Consider the following 11,149-nt stretch of genomic DNA (forward strand, 5'->3'; position numbering starts at 1 on the left):
ATTCAAGATCACCAACAATTTCAACAACAACCTCAGCAATGAAAAACACCAAAAAATTCAACAACAACCTCAACATTCAAAATCACCAACAATTTCAACAACAACCTCAGCAATGAAAAACATCAAAAAATTCAACAACAACCTCAACAATGAACAACACCACAAAAATTCAACAACAACCTGAACAATGAAAAACACCAAAAAAAATCAATAAAAACCTCAACATTGAAAAACTCCAAGACTTTCAACAACTACCACAACAATTAAAAACACCAAAAATTCGAAAACAAACTCAACATTGAAAATCACCATCAAATTCAACAAAAACCTCAACAATGAAAAAAACCAAAAAATTCATCAACATCCTCGACATTCAAAAACACCAACAAATTCAACAAAAACCTCAACAATGAAAAACACCCAAAAATTCAACAACAACATCAACAATGAAAAACACCAACAAATTCAACAGCAACCACAACATTGAAAAACACCAACAAATTCAACAAAAACCTCAACATTCAAAAACACCAAAAAATTCCACAACAAACTCAACAATGAAAGACACCAAAAAATTCAACAACAACCTTTACATTCAAAAATCAAACCAACAACCTCAACATTCAAATACACCAACAAATTCAACCAAAACCTCAACAATGAAAAACGACAAAAAATTCAACAACAAGCTCAACTTTGAAAAAAACCAACAAATTCAGCAAACACAACATTGAAAAACACCAACAAATTCAGGAACAACCTCAATATTGAAAATCACCAACAAATTAAGCAACAACCTCAGCATTGAAAATCACCAACAAATTCAACAACCTCAACATTGAAAAACAGCAACAAATTCAACAATAACCTCAAATTTTAAAAAGCCAAAAAGGTTCAACAAAATAAAAATTGATAACACCAACAAATTCAACAACAACCTCAATATTGAAAATCACCAACAAATTCAACAACACCCTCAACTTTCAAAAACTCCAGCAAATTCAACAACAACCTCAACAATGAAAAACACCAAAAAATTCAACAACAACCTCAACATTCAAAAACACAATCAAATTTAACTAAAACCTCAACAATTAAAAACACCGGAAAATTCAACAAAAACCTCAACTTTGAAAAACACCAACAAATTCCACAACCTCAACATTGAAAAACACTAACAAATTCAACAACAACCTCAACAATGAAAAGCAGCGAAATAATCAATAAAAACCTCAACATTTAAAAACTCCAACAATTTCAACAACTAACGCAACAATGACAATACCCAAAGAATTCAACAACAAACTCAACATTGAAAATCAGCATCAAAATCAACAAAAATATCAACAATGATAAACATCAATAAATTCAAAATCAACCACAACATTCCAAAACAATAACAAATTCAACAAAAACCTCAACAATGAAAACACCAAAAAATTCAACAACAACCACAACTTTGAATAACACCAACAAATTCAACAACCTCAATATTGAAAATCACCAACAAATTCATCAACAACCTCAATATTGAAAATCACCAACAAATTCATCAACAACCTCAACATTGAAAAACACCAACAAATTCAACAACAACCACAACATTCATAAACACCAAAAAATAAAAACAACAACCTCAACATTCAAAAACGCCAACAAATTCAACAAAAACCTTAACAATGAAAAACACCAAAAAATTCAACAACAACGTCAACTTTGAAAAACACCAACAAATTCAAAAACCTCAACATTGAAAAACACGAACAAATTCAACAACAACCTTAACATTGAAAAACTCCAACCAAATCAACAACAACCTCACCAATGAAAAAGAGAAAAAAATTAAAAAACAACCTCAACATTCAAGATCACCAACAATTTCAACAACAACCTCAGCAATGAAAAACACCAAAAAATTCAACAACAACCTCAACATTCAAAATCACCAACAATTTCAACAACAACCTCAGCAATGAAAAACATCAAAAAATTCAACAACAACCTCAACAATGAACAACACCACAAAAATTCAACAACAACCTGAACAATGAAAAACACCAAAAAAAATCAATAAAAACCTCAACATTGAAAAACTCCAAGACTTTCAACAACTACCACAACAATTAAAAACACCAAAAATTCGAAAACAAACTCAACATTGAAAATCACCATCAAATTCAACAAAAACCTCAACAATGAAAAAAACCAAAAAATTCATCAACATCCTCGACATTCAAAAACACCAACAAATTCAACAAAAACCTCAACAATGAAAAACACCCAAAAATTCAACAACAACATCAACAATGAAAAACACCAACAAATTCAACAGCAACCACAACATTGAAAAACACCAACAAATTCAACAAAAACCTCAACATTCAAAAACACCAAAAAATTCCACAACAAACTCAACAATGAAAGACACCAAAAAATTCAACAACAACCTTTACATTCAAAAATCAAACCAACAACCTCAACATTCAAATACACCAACAAATTCAACCAAAACCTCAACAATGAAAAACGACAAAAAATTCAACAACAAGCTCAACTTTGAAAAAAACCAACAAATTCAGCAAACACAACATTGAAAAACACCAACAAATTCAGGAACAACCTCAATATTGAAAATCACCAACAAATTAAGCAACAACCTCAGCATTGAAAATCACCAACAAATTCAACAACCTCAACATTGAAAAACAGCAACAAATTCAACAATAACCTCAAATTTTAAAAAGCCAAAAAGGTTCAACAAAATAAAAATTGATAACACCAACAAATTCAACAACAACCTCAATATTGAAAATCACCAACAAATTCAACAACACCCTCAACTTTCAAAAACTCCAGCAAATTCAACAACAACCTCAACAATGAAAAACACCAAAAAATTCAACAACAACCTCAACATTCAAAAACACAATCAAATTTAACTAAAACCTCAACAATTAAAAACACCGGAAAATTCAACAAAAACCTCAACTTTGAAAAACACCAACAAATTCCACAACCTCAACATTGAAAAACACTAACAAATTCAACAACAACCTCAACATTTAAAAACTCCAACAAATTCAACAACAACCTCAACAATGAAATACACCAAAAAATTCAACAACAACCTCAACGTTGAAAAACACCAACAAATTCAACTACAACCACAGCAAGGATAAATATCAAAAAATTCAACAACAACAACCACAACAATGATAAACACCAAAAAATTCAACAACAACCTCAACAATGAAAAGCAGCGAAATAATCAATGAAAACCTCAACATTTAAAAACTCCAACAATTTCAACAACTACCGCATCAATTAAAATACACAAAAAATTCAACAACAAAGTCAACATTGATAATCAGCATCAAATTCAACAAAAATATCAACAATGATAAATATCAATAAATTCAAAATCAACCACAACATTCCAAAACAATAACAAATTCAACAAAAACCTCAGCAATGAAAACACCAAAAATTCAACAACAACCACGACTTTGTATAACACCAACAAATTCAACAACCTCAATACTGAAAATCACCAACAAATTCATCAACAACCTCAACAATGAAAAACAGCAAAAAATTCAACAACAGCCTCAACATGTAAAAACTCCAACAATTTCAACAACAACCTCAAGAATGAAATACACCAAAATATTCAACAACAAACTTAACATTGAAAATCACCAACAAATTCAACAACAACCTCAACAATGAATAACATCAAAAAATTCAACAACAACCTCAACATTCAAAAACAACAACAAGTTCAACGAAAATCTCAACAATGAAAAACATCAAAAAATTCAACATCAACCTGAACATTCCAAAACACCAACAAATACAACAAAAACCTCAACAATGAAAACACCAAAAAATTCAACAACAACCACAACTTTGAAAAACACCAACAAATTGAACAAACTCAATATCCAAAATCACCAACAAATTCATCAACAAGCTCAACAATGAAAAAGAGCAAAAAATTCAACAACAACGACCTCAACAAAGAAAAACATCAAAAACTTCAACAACAACATTGAAATACTCCAACAATTTCAACAACAACCTCAACATTGAAAAACACCTAAATATTGAACAACAAACTCAACATTGAAAATCACCAACAAATTCAACAACAAATTCAACAATGAAAAACATCAAAAAATTCAACAACAACCTCAACATTCAATAACAACAACAAATTCAACATAAACCTCAACAATGAAAAACACCAATAAATTCAACAACAACCTCAACATTCAAAAACACCAACAAATTCAACAACCTCAACATTGAAAATCACCAACAAATTCAACAACAACCTCAGCAATGAAAAACATCAAAAAATTCAACAACAACCTCAACAATGAAAAACACCAATAAATTCAACAACAAACTCAACATTGAAAATCATCAACAAATTCAACATCAACCTCAACAATGAAAAACATCATAAAATTCAACAACAACCTCAACATTCAAAAACAACAACAAATTCAACAAAAAAACTCAACGATGAAAAACTCCAAAAAATTCAAAAGCAACCTAAACTTTGAAAAACACCAAAAAATTCAACGACCTCTACATTGAGAAACAGCCACAAATTCAACTGCAACCTCAACTTTGAAAAATACAAAAAGATTAAAAAAAAAACATTGAATGCACCAATAATTCCAACAACAACCTCAATAATGAAAATCACCAAAAAATTCAACAACAAACTCAACATTGAAAAACATCAAAAAATTCAACAACAACCTCAACGTTCAAAAACAACAACAAATTCAACAAAAAAACTCAACACTGAAAAACACCAAAAAATTCAACAACAACCTCAACTTTGAAAAACAACTTTGAAAAACACCAAAAGATCCAGCAACCTCAACATTGATAAACAGCAACCTCAACAATGAAAAACACCCACAAATTCAACAAGTACCGCAACAATGAAAAACACCAAATAATTCAACAACAACCTCAAAAATGAAAAACACCAAAAAATTCAACAACAAACTCAACATTGAAAATCATCAACAAAATCAACATCAACCTCAACAACGAAAAACATAAAAAAATTCAACAACAACCTCAACATTCAAAAACAACAACAAATTCAACAAAAAAACTCAACAATGAAAAACACCAAAACATTCAACAACAACTTCAACTTTGAAAAACACCAAAAAATTCAACAACCTCAACATTGAGAAACAGCAACAAATTCAACTGCAACCCCAACTTTGAATAATACGAAAAGATTCAAAAAAAATAATTTAATGCACCAATATTTTCAACAACAACCTCAATATTGAATATCACCAAAAAATTCAACAACAACCTCAACATTGCAAAACACCAAAATATTCAACAACAACCTCAACTTTGCTAAACACCAACAAATTCAAAATCCTCAACATGGAAAAACACCAACAAATTCAACGACAACCTCAATATTGAAAATCACCAACAAATTCAACAACAACCTCAACATTGAAAAACCCCAACCAATTCAACAACAACCTCAACAATGAAAAACACCAAAAAATTCATCAACAACCTCAACATTCAAAAATACCAACAATTTCAACAACAACCTGAGCAATGAAAAACATCAAAAAATTCAACATCAACCTGGACGTTCCAAAACACCAACAAATACAACAAAAACCTCAACAATGAAAACACCAAAAAAATTCAACAACAACCACAACTTTGAAAAACACCAACAAATTCATCAACAACCTCAACAATGAAAAACACCAAAAAATTCAACAACAACCTCAACATTCAAAAACACCATCAATTTTAACTAAAACTTCAACAATTAAAAACACCGGAAAATTCAACAACAACCTCAACTTTGAAAAACACCAACAAATTCCACAACCTCAACATTGAAAAACACCAACAAATTCAACAACAACCTCAACATTTAAAAACTCCAACAAATTCAACAACAACCTCAACAATGAAATACACCAAAAAATTCAACAACAACCTCAACTTTGAAAAACACCAACAAATTCAACAACAACCTCAGCAATGAAAAGCAGCGAAATAATCAATAAAAACCTCAACATTTAAAAACTCCAACAATTTCAACAACTACCGCAACAATTAAAATACACAAAAAATTCAACAACAAACTCAACATTGATAATCAGCATCAAATTCAACAAAAATATCAACAATGATAAATATCAATAAATTCAAAACCAACCACAACATTCCAAAACAATAACAAATTCAACAAAAACCTCAGCAATGAAAACACCAAAAATTCAACAACAACCACAACTTTGTATAACACCAACAAATTCAACAACCTCAATACTGAAAATCACCAACAAATTCATCAACAACCTCAACAATGAAAAACAGCAAAAAATTCAACAACAGCCTCAACATGTAGAAACTCCAACAATTTCAACAACAACCTCAAGAATGAAATACACCAAAATATTGAACAACAAACTTAACATTGAAAATCACCAACAAATTCAACAACAACCTCAACAATGAATAACATCAAAATATTCAACAACAACCTCAACATTCAAAAACAACAACAAGTTCAACGAAAAATTCAACAATGAAAAACATCAAAAAATTCAACATCAACCTGAACATTCCAAAACACCAACAAATACAACAAAAACCTCAACAATGAAAACACCAAAAAATTCAACAACAACCACAACTTTGAAAAACACCAACAAATTGAACAAACTCAATATCGAAAATCACCAACAAATTCATCAACAACCTCAACAATGAAAAACATCAAAAACTTCAACAACAACATTGAAATACTCCAACAATTTCAACATCAACTTCAACAATGAAAAACACCTAAATATTGAACAACATACTCAACATTGAAAATCACCAACAAATTCAACAACAAATTCAACAATGAAAAACATCAAAAAATTCAACAACAACCTCAACATTCAATAACAACAACAAATTCAACATAAACCTCAACAATGAAAAACACCAATAAATTCAACAACAACCTCAACTTTCAAAAACACCAACAAATTCAACAACCTCAACATTGAAAATCACCAACAAATTCAACAACAACCTCAGCAATGAAAAACGCCAAAAAATTCAACAACAACCTCAACAATGAAAAACACCAATAAATTCAACAACAAACTCAACATTGAAAATCATCAACAAATTCAACATCAACCTCAACAATGAAAAACATCGTAAAATTCAACAACAACCTCCACATTCAAAAACAACAACAAATTCAACAAAAAAACTCAACGATAAAAAACACCAAAAAATTCAACAGCAACCTAAACTTTGACAAACACCAAAAAATTCAACGACCTCTACATTGAGAAACAGCCACAAATTCAACTGCAACCTCAACTTTGAAAAATACAAAAAGATTCAAAAAAAAAACATTGAATGCACCAATAATTCCAACAACAACCACAATAATGAAAATCACCAAAAAATTCAACAACAAACGCAACATTGAAAAACATCAAAATATTCAACAACAACCTCAACTTTGAAAAACACCAACAAATTCAAAAACCTCAAAATGGAAAAACACGAACAAATTCAACTACAACCACAATATTGAAAATCACCAACAAATTCAACAACAACCTCTTTAATGAAAAACACCTACAAATTCAACAAAAAACTCAACAATGAAAAATCCCAAAAAATTCATCAACATCCTCAACATTCAAAATCACCAACAATCTCCACAAAAACCTCAACAATGAAAAACACCATAAAAATCAACAACAACCTCAACAATTAAAAACACCAAAATATTGAACAACAAACTCAACATTGAAAATCTCCAACAAATTCAACAACAACCTCAATAATGAAAAACATCAAAAAATTCAACAACAACTTCAACATTCAAAAACTACAACACATTCAACATAAACATCAACAATGAAAAACAACAATAAATTCAACAACAACGTCAACAATGAAAATCACCAAATATTTCAACGACAACCTCAACATTCAAAAACACCAACAATTTCATCAAAAACCTCAACAATTAAAAACACGAAAAAATTCAACAACAACATCAACTTTAATAAACATCAACAAATTCAACAACATCAACATTGAAATACACCAACAAATTCAACTGCAACCTCAACTTTGAAAAATACAAAAAAGATAAAAAAAAATCATTGATAACACCAATAAATGCAACAACCTTGAAAATCACCAACAAATTCAACACAAACCTCAGCAATGAAAAACATCAAAAAATTCAACAACAGCCTCAACAATGAAAAACACCAACAAATTCAACAAGTACCGCAACAATGAAAAAGAACCAAAAAATTCAACAACAACCTCAACAATGAAACACACCAATAAATTCAACAACAAACTCAACATTGAAAATCAATAACAAATTCAACATCAACCTCAACAATGAAAAACATCAAAAAATTCAACAACAACCTCAACGTTCAAAAACAACAACAAATTCAACAGAAAAACTCAACACTGAAAAACACCAAAAAATTCAACAACAACCTCAACTTTGAAAAACAACTTTGAAAAACACCATAAGATTCAACAACCTCAACATTGATAAACAGCAAACTCAACAATGAAAAACACCGACAAATTCAACAAGTACTGCAACAATGAAAAACACCAAATAATTCAACAACAACCTCAACAATGAAAAACACCAAAAAATTCAACAACAAACTCAACATCGAAAATCATCAACAAAATCAACATCAACCTCAACAACGAAAAACATCAAAAAATTCAACAACAACCTCAACATTCAAAAACAACAACAAATTCAACAAAAAAATTCAACAATGAAAAACATCCAAAAATTCAACAACAACCTCAACTTTGAAAAACACCAAAAAATTCAACAACCTCAACATTGAGAAACAGCAACAAATTCAACTGCAACCTCAACTTTGAATAATACGAAAAGATTCAAAAAAAATAATTTAATGCACCACTATTTTCAACAACAACCTCAATATTGAAAATCACCAAAAAATTCAACCACAACCTCAACTTTGCAAAACACCAAAATATTCAACAACAATCTCAACTTTGCTAAACACCAACAAATTCAAAATCCTCAACATGGAAAAACACCAACAAATTCAACTACAACCTCAAAATTGAAAATCACCAACAAATTCAACAACAACCTCATTAATGAAAAACACCAACAAATTCAACAAAAACCTCAACAATGAAAAATCCCAAAAAATTCATCAACATCCTCAACATTCAAAAACACCAACAAATTTCACAAAAAGCTCAACAATGAAAAACACCAAAAAATTCAACAACACCATCAACATTGAAAAACATCAACAAATTCAACAAAAACCTCAACACTCAAAAACACCAACGAATTCAACAAAAACCTCAACAATGAAAAACACCAAAAAATTCAACAACAACCTCAACATTCAAAAACACCAAAAAATAAAAAAAAAAACCTCAACATTCAAAAACACGAACAAATTCAACCAAAATCTCAGCAGTGAAAAACATCAAAAAATTCAACAACAACCTCAACTTTGAAAAACACCAACAATTTCAACATCCTCAACATTGAAAAACACCAACAAATTCAACAACAACCTCAACATTGAAAAACCCCAACCAATTCAACAACAACCTCAACAATGAAAAATACCAAAAAATTCAACAACAACCTCAACATTCAAAAATACCAACAATTTCAACAACAACCTGAGCAATGAAAAACAACATAAAATTCAACATCAACCTGAACATTACAAAACACCAACAAATACAACAAAAACCTCAACAATGAAAGCACCAAAAATTTCAACAACAACCACAACTTTGAAAAACACCAAGAAATTCATCAACAACCTCAACAATGAAAAACAGCAAAAAAATTCAACAACAACGACCACAACAATGAAAAACACCATAAAATTCAACAACAACCTCAACATTGAAAATCTCCAACAATTTCAAAAACAACCACAACAATTAAAAACACCAAAATATTGAACAACAATCTCAACATTGAAATTCACCAACAAATTCAACAACAACCTCAACAATGAAAAACATCAAAAAATTCAACAACAACTTCAACATTCAAAAACTACAACAAATTCAACATAAACCTCAACAATGAAAAACAACAATAAATTCAACAACAACCTCAACTTTGAAAAACACCAACAAATTCATCAACAACCTCAGCAATGATAAATATCAAAAAATTCAACAACAACAACCTCAACAATGATAAACACCAAAAATTCAACAACAACCTCAACAATGAAAAGCAGCGAAATAATCAATAAAAACCTCAACATTTAAAAACTCCAACAATTTTAACAACTACCTCAACAATGAAAATCCCCAAAGAATTCAACAACAAACTCAACATTGAAAATTAGCATCAAATTCAACAAAAATATCAACAATGATAAACATCAATTAATTCAAAATCAACCACAACATTCCAAAACAATAACAAATTCAACAAAAACCTCAACAATGAAAACACCAAAAAATTCAACTACCACCACAACTTTGAATAACACCAACAAATTCAACAACCTCAATATTGAAAATCACCAACAAATTCATCAACAACCTCAATAATGAATAACAACAATAAATTCAACAACAGTCTCAACAATGAAAATCACCAAATATTTCAACGACAACCTCAACATTCAAAAACACCAACAAATTCATCAAAAACCTCAACAATTAAAAACACGAAAAAATTCAACAACAACATCAACTTTAATAAACATCAACAAATTCAACAACATCAACATTGAAATACACCAACAAATTCAACTGCAACCTCAACTTTGAAAAATACAAAAAAGATCAAAACAAATCATTGATAACACCAATAAATGCAACAACCTTGAAAATCACCAACAAATTCAACACAAACCTCAGCAATGAAAAACATCAAAAAATTCAACAACAGCCTCAACAATGAAAAACACCAACAAATTCAACAAGTACCGCAACAATGAAAAAGAACCAAAAAATTCAACAACAACCTCAACAATGAAACACACCAAAAAATTCAACAACAAACTCAACATTGAAAATCAATAACAAATTCAACATC

Source organism: Cetorhinus maximus, unplaced genomic scaffold (assembly GCF_964194155.1).
Source record: "Cetorhinus maximus unplaced genomic scaffold, sCetMax3.hap1.1 HAP1_SCAFFOLD_45, whole genome shotgun sequence".
NCBI lineage: Eukaryota > Metazoa > Chordata > Chondrichthyes > Lamniformes > Cetorhinidae > Cetorhinus > Cetorhinus maximus.